Raw genomic sequence first — 7,073 nt, 5'->3', positions numbered from 1 at the left:
TGGGTGGGTGGCATTGCAGTAACTATTCTGGCCACATCACTAACGATCTCTGGATAAACAAGGATGGCTTCTTCAACAGTAAGTTTTGATGAGCGATCATACTTTTCAACTTCTTTTAGTGCTTTATAAAACTCCTGTTGGAATTTTTTTATTTGGACACTTACTGGTTCTCTAACATGCGTTCCCTGTAAAAGCAGAACACAACACTATGGAAAGTATAAGTATTGCAGCTCCTAATTGTGCGTTGCGTGCCATATAGTGAAGCACATGAAAAGCATGCTTCTTCACGGTCACTTAACGTGTTTGTTTTGCGGTTACGTGAGGCACTGCATGCATTGGTCTTTATTCTTACAGTAGAGAAGTCGTTAATTATAACTTTTTGTGAATTGGGACATTTAAACTTGCTTTTTTTTATTTTTTATTCCAATCTAAATTTAGTAGGAGTCGGAGTCGGAGTCGGTGCATTGTTTGCCGACTCCGACTCCGACTCCAGGTACCCAAAATTTCCCCCGACTCCGACTCCTCGACTCCGACTCCACAGCCCTGCTCAATCCGGGGACTGTCCCCGGAAACCGGGGGGTGTCTGGTCACCCTATTATAAAAGGGAATGTTTTGGTGTCGAAAACCAAAGAAAGGAGGATCATGAAATGCAACTAAAGAAAACAACAATCCTGCCGGAGATTGAGGATCCTTATTGACTACAAAAAAAAAGTCCAGCTGATGGACTTTTGGCCTTTGAGGCTCAACAAGAAAGAAAATGATGTGGACTTTGATGGCAAAATTCTTCTTGCTCATATTCTAGAACTTCATCATTGAGTTTGGTCCGACAGATACTAATCCCCAAAGTTTGCGACCTTGACGACTGTTATAACATCGAGCACTGACGAATGATGAGCCTTTGTGAGGCCGGCTGGAGCACGGGGTCAGGTGGCGCTTATTGGCACTATAGACGGGAGGCCCAAAACTCAGAATAATTTTGTCTTCGTCAGTTCCGCTCGTGGATCGCTATTTTTCGAGGGGCCGTTGAAGCCTCATCTTTTTTTTTGATCATGTTAAATAACAATCAGAACTTCTACACCTCTGTTGTCTAGGGGGGGGGGGGGGGGGCAAGGAGTGGAGCTTCACTGGCTGGGGTCCACAACTTACTTTTCAAAGGAACCAAATGCTGTATGTGGTGTGAATGTCAATGTTCTCCTTGTGAGTAAAACTCCAGAAGGTGCACATTTACCGATCTTATAAATGGGAATGTTTTGGTGTCCAAAGCCAATGAAAGGAGGATCATGAAATGCAACTGAAGAAAACAACAATCCTATCGGTGATTGAGGATTCTTTACGACAGGGGCGTCCAAACTTTTTCCAAAGAGGGCCAGATTTGATGAAGTGAACATGCGTGAGGGCCGACCGTTTTGCCTGACATTATATAAACCATTAAAATTCAGTCTAAGTGTGTTCCTCCGATCAACTACTGCACCACCCAAAAAATGTTGGAGTATGGCCTCAGATACATAAGGTAGTTAAAAATAAATATAAAAGTGTACCATCATCCCGATTAATATATAAAAGAAGGGATGGGGACAGGGGACGAGGGACAGTGGCTAGGGCTAGTCCTCTAAGAATCCCCTCCCCCCAAAAAGGGGGCGTTTGTGGGACTATCTCGGTACTGGGTAAAAAATAACATACATATAATATAAAAATATATTTTATTACATACAATTGTTGAACAAAGAATACATGGTAAAATTGAAAAAACAGGACCTCAGGGAGTACCCCCGGGCAATTCTGTTGTTGCAAACATATAGACTGGTCTATGCCTCGACTAGTTTCGCGGTGAAACCGCTTTCTCAAGAGAACCAATCTATAAAGCAATTAAATACAATTAATGTTATGCAAATATGATAAATTCAACAATAGCCATAGTAATGCAATGCAATAACAAGATAAAGATAAAACAAAGGAAAAAAGGCTCACCCATAATTAGGTGGTGAAGTGTGGTATCAGGCAACCCAGGTGGGGTAACCCCCCCGCGACGGACAAGGGGGATATTGCGGAAAACTCTGATTGGAGGCATGAAATAAATACAAGTTCAAGTAGGAAGCAATGTCAAGGAAAGAGAGGGGGACACCCGTGGAGGAATTAAAGGAAAAGGGGAGTGATGGGACAGGGGGAGAAGGGAACGAGAGGGAGGACAGAGGGGGGAGGGAATAGCTGAGAAAACCAGGGAAGGGGAAAGAGGAAAGATGGAGGGAAAGGGGGGGGGGGAAGGAAGGGGGAGGGGGGGGAAGGGGGGGGGGGAGGGGAAGGGGGGGGGGGGGAGAACACAAGGAAGGGGCGGGGGAGGGGGAGAGGTAAGGACAGGACAGGAAAAAGGGGGGAGGGAGAAGAAAAGGGGGGGAAAAAGTGCAGGAGGAGGGGATGGGGAGGGAGGAGGGTTTTTTTTTGGGGGATGGGGAAAATAGGGAGGGCAAGGGAGGGGGGGGGGAAAGGGGAGGGAGGGAGAGGGAGGGCCAGGAGGGATACCCATAACCAAAACAAGGCTAAACAGAACCAATTTAAACTCACCAAATGGTTAAAGGATGGTGGTATGAATGCCAAACCATATGTTGGTTCACTAAATTGCGGGGATGGTGAGACAGGGGGATGGTGAGACGGGGATGGTGAGACATCTGTCTCACCATCCCCGCAATTTAGTGAACCAACGTATGGTTTGGCATTCATACCACCATCCTTTAACCATTTGGTGAGTTTAAATTGGTTCTGTTTAGCCTTGTTTTGGTTATGGGTATCCCTCCTGGCCCTCCCTCTCCCTCCCTCCCCTTTTCCCCCCCCCTCCCTTGCCCTCCCTATTTTCCCCATCCCCCAAAAAAAAAACCCTTCTCCCTCCCCATCCCCTCCTCCTGCACTTTTTCCCCCCCTTTTCTTCTCCCTCCCCCCTTTTTCCTGTCCTGTCCTTACCTCTCCCCCTCCTCCTCCCTTTCCTTTTGTTCTCCTCCCCCCCCCCTTCTCCTCCCCCTCCCCCCTTCCCCTCCCTCCCCCTTCCTTCCCCCCCCCCCCTTTCCCTCCATCTTTCCTCTTTCCCCTTCCCTGGTTTTCTCAGCTATTCCCTCCCCCCTCTGTCCTCCCTCTCGTTCCCTTCTCCCCCTGTCCCATCACTCCCCTTTTCCTTTAATTCCTCCACGGGTGTCCCCCTCTCTTTCCTTGACATTGCTTCCTACTTGAACTTGTATTTATTTCATGCCTCCAATCAGAGTTTTCCGCAATATCCCCCTTGTCCGTCGCGGGGGGGTTACCCCACCTGGGTTGCCTGATACCACACTTCACCACCTAATTATGGGTGAGCTTTTTTCCTTTGTTTTATCTTTATCTTGTTATTGCATTGCATTACTATGGCTATTGTTGAATTTATCATATTTGCATAACATTAATTGTATTTAATTGCTTTATAGATTGGTTCTCTTGAGAAAGCGGTTTCACCGCGAAACTAGTCGAGGCATAGACCAGTCTATATGTTTGCAACAACAGAATTGCCCGGGGGTACTCCCTGAGGTCCTGTTTTTTCAATTTTACCATGTATTCTTTGTTCAACAATTGTATGTAATAAAATATATTTTTATATTATATGTATGTTATTTTTTACCCAGTACCGAGATAGTCCCACAAACGCCCCCTTTTTGGGGGGAGGGGATTCTTAGAGGACTAGCCCTAGCCACTGTCCCTCGTCCCCTGTCCCCATCCCTTCTTTTATATACTACACCACCCAACAAGAATTCTCTGGCCTTTGTGGCTGTGTGTGGTGAAGAGATGAGCTCCTGCGTGTTATTTGGATATACCGGCCCAGATTCACGAAGCTCAGCGCATCAATAGGCGGGCGTATCGCAATGCAGATACACTAGACCGTCGAAACTTAGAGAGGCAAGCAGCCTATTCAGCAAGCAAATGCGCGCTGCGATGCGCCATCGTAATGTAATTTTGATGGCGTAACCCGACGTAATTCAAATTGGGAAGGAGGTGGGCGTGATCCATTTAAATGAATCGTGACCCCATGCAAATTAAGGTCCGAACGAACGGCGCATGCGCCGTCACGTGATCGCATCCCCCGCGTCCCACTGCGCATGCGCCCCAATTCGCCGATCGTATTCCCCCCCACGATAACCCAGCCCACCGTTTCCGCCCAGGGCATAAATCCGCACGGACATGCGCCAGTCAAGTGCAAAAGTACACCTGCTGGTTTTGGTCGTTTGGTGTGGCTACTTTTGCTTTGTTCAGATCAAAAAAGATGTCTGAGGCTGGCACGAAAGATAGGAGGGAAAAAAACTTTCTTATTGAGGAGAAGGCGGTGATTATTGATGCCATGAGGAAGTATAACAAGTTCCTCCACGGCAAGGAAAGTGGCTCGACCAGCAAGGTCCGTAAGGATCAAATCTTGGCACAGATTGCAGCGGAGGTGAGTGCCCTTGGCTATGCCAACCGGACCCCAGACAAGATCGCCAAGAAGATCAACGACCTGCGGCGTCTTGTGAAGGAGAAGGTGGCCAAGATAAAAAAACACAGTAGGGGCACCGGAGGTGGACCAGCCCTGAAACTAAGACTGACACCTGATGAGGAGGTCATTGCCAGGTGCCTGGAGAAGGAGCAGGTGGAGGGCCTGGAGGGCTTCGAGTCAGTTGATCAGCCCTTGAGGACAGGTGAGTGTGTTTTTTCTTTAATCTGGTGTATAGCATGTGGGGGGGGGGGGGGTAGTGAATATGTGACAAGTGTGTGGGTCCACCAACATATTACTGTTTTGTGTCATCCACAGATATGCAGGATGAAGCGGGCCCATCCTCGGCTGCTGGCCAACCAAGCCCATCCCAGGATACCAGTGTCCACACCTCTCCATTAGAGGAAGTGGAGGAGGAGCACGGGCACCTGGATGATGGCATATATCTGGGGGATGAGACCACCGTCGCTGGACCCTCCCATACCTCCATAGGGGATACCCCCCCAAGGGACTCAAACTTTATTGTAACCCCCCCAAGGGCCTCCACCCTTTTGGGAAGCCCCCTAAGGGCCTCCGACCTTTTGGGAAGCCCATCCTCCCTAAGGGAAGTTCCCTCAGGTTCCTCCCCATACATTCGTCCCCAAGCCTCACCTGCACCCAGGAAGGCAATAAGGAAGACGAGGGGTGATCCTGATGCCTTAGAAGCCACTTTGGCTATGGACCTGGCCAGGCAGACCCAACATGTGGGTTCTGTTGCATGTGATATGCGCCGGGTGGCAGCCAGCCTGGCCTCCATGCAGCAGACCCAGGCTGCTTTCACTGCCACCATTAGTGAAAATGTGCAGGAGGTCAGTGCCAACAGCACTGCGTTGGTGACCTGCGTTAGGGACCTGGATGACACTAATTCAGGCCTTGTGGCAGAGGTCAGGAGTCTGGGAGTGGCCATACAGGCCAATACAGCAGCCATTGAGGCGGTGGGGAATCAGACCACTGCGGTCCTCACCCGCATAGCCCTGGCTTTAGAGGGTATCCAGGCAGCCAGGGAGAGACCGGGGGATGTTCCTCCTCCCAATGACCCACCCCCCCCACCCGCGGCTGCCCCCAGGCAACAGAGGGCACGGAGCCTTGGCACTAGGCGTAGTACACGTCGGGCCAGATGAGTGCCATTTAGAATATGTTATTTTTATATTCTATTTGATTTTTGGTTATTAATTGATACTCATGATATGAGTGATATTTTGTTATTATGATACTCGTTTGGAGTTGTATTTATTTTATTATTATTTGGGATAGATATATTGACAAATATTTTTGGAAAAACATACAGCAACATAATTGGAGCCTTGACGTGGCGTTGCTGCTCCCAAGTACCGCACGGTGTACTTCGGTCTAATCCAATTTATTGGTGTTTGGGGGGGGGGGGTGTGTTAGGGACCACAGTGGGGTGCATGCGTGCATTCTCATTGTGACATGTTTCATGTGCTTGTTGAACGTGAAAATAAGCCTACCACGAGGCATCTCCTGACTGCTCTTCCCTCAGCAGACGGGGGACCCTCGGGTGGGGGGGGAATGTCTGGTTCGGGGGTCAGGTCATGACGGACTTCAATCTGCAGGCCCCTTCTCATTGCGAAATTGTGCAAAATGCAACATGCACCGATAATCTGGCACACAAAGTCTGGGGCATACAACAGTGTACCCCCAGACCTATCTAGGCATCGGAACCTTGACTTCAGGAGGCCAAACGTGCGCTCCACCACTCCCCGGGTACGTATATGAGCCTCATTGTAGCTTCTTTCTCCTGGTGTTTGTGGGTTCCGGAATGGGGTCATCAGGTGGGGTCCCAGGGCATATCCAGAGTCACCTGTAAGGGAAAAGACAGGAGGATGTTAGTCATGCATGTGCCCCTCGTGATGTCTGCATCATGGGGGGGGGACAGTCATACCTGACACCCATGTCACTCACCAACCAGCCAGCTGTCCCCATACACGTTCTCTTCAAATTGTCTTGGGATGTCGCTTTGCCGGTAGATAAAGCTGTCATGGGTGGCCCCAGGGTGTTTAGCACATACGTGCCATATGAGGCCTTGAGCATCGGTTATTACTTGTACATTAATGGAATGCCAATTCTTCCTGTTACGGTACATATGCTCAGCGTCACGGGGGGGCTGGAGTGCCACATGAGAACAATCAATGGCCCCCACAGTGCGTGGAAATCTGGCTATTTTATAGAAATCGGTTCTTGCCTTTGCCTGCTGGACCTCCTGGGTGGGTCTCACAATGTGGTGGGACATCCGTCTCAGGATAGCGGGTACAACTTGGTGCACGCACCTACTCATTGTGGATTGGGACATCCCAGCCAAATTTCCACTGGTTCTTTGAAATGATCCACTGGCAAAAAAATGCAGGGTTGCCATGACCTTGAGCAGTGGCGGCACTGCTTGTGATCGATGTGTTGGGTTGGTGAGGTCATCCTGCAGGGATCGTACTATTTCCATGATGGCTTCAGTGTCAAATCTCAACAAGCGAAACACCTCCGATTCAACCATGCCAAAGAGGTCCATGCGATCTCGGGGTACCCTCTCCTGTGCCCTCCTCCT

The 7,073-nt window shown here is 49.3% G+C and overlaps 2 long non-coding RNA genes across 2 annotated transcripts; one reads left to right on the top strand and one right to left on the bottom strand.

Moving 5' to 3' along the window:
- Window positions 1–1,683: 1,683 nt before the first annotated feature.
- LOC120942714 lies at window positions 1,684–2,065 on the bottom strand. The gene is made up of 2 exons (XR_005750255.1): window positions 1,969–2,065; window positions 1,684–1,855 (listed from the first exon to the last, which is right to left on the bottom strand). It is a non-coding gene; the product is annotated as an uncharacterized LOC120942714 (long non-coding RNA).
- A 1,169-nt stretch (window positions 2,066–3,234) lies between these two features.
- Window positions 3,235–3,615, top strand: LOC120942713. Its single transcript, XR_005750254.1, has 2 exons — window positions 3,235–3,331; window positions 3,444–3,615. It is a non-coding gene; the product is annotated as an uncharacterized LOC120942713 (long non-coding RNA).
- Window positions 3,616–7,073: the final 3,458 nt, after the last annotated feature.

Source organism: Rana temporaria, chromosome 6 (genome assembly GCF_905171775.1).
Source record: "Rana temporaria chromosome 6, aRanTem1.1, whole genome shotgun sequence".
Lineage (NCBI taxonomy): Eukaryota > Metazoa > Chordata > Amphibia > Anura > Ranidae > Rana > Rana temporaria.
Note: the sequence above shows the minus strand (reverse complement) of the source record. Positions and strands in the feature narration are given on the sequence as shown.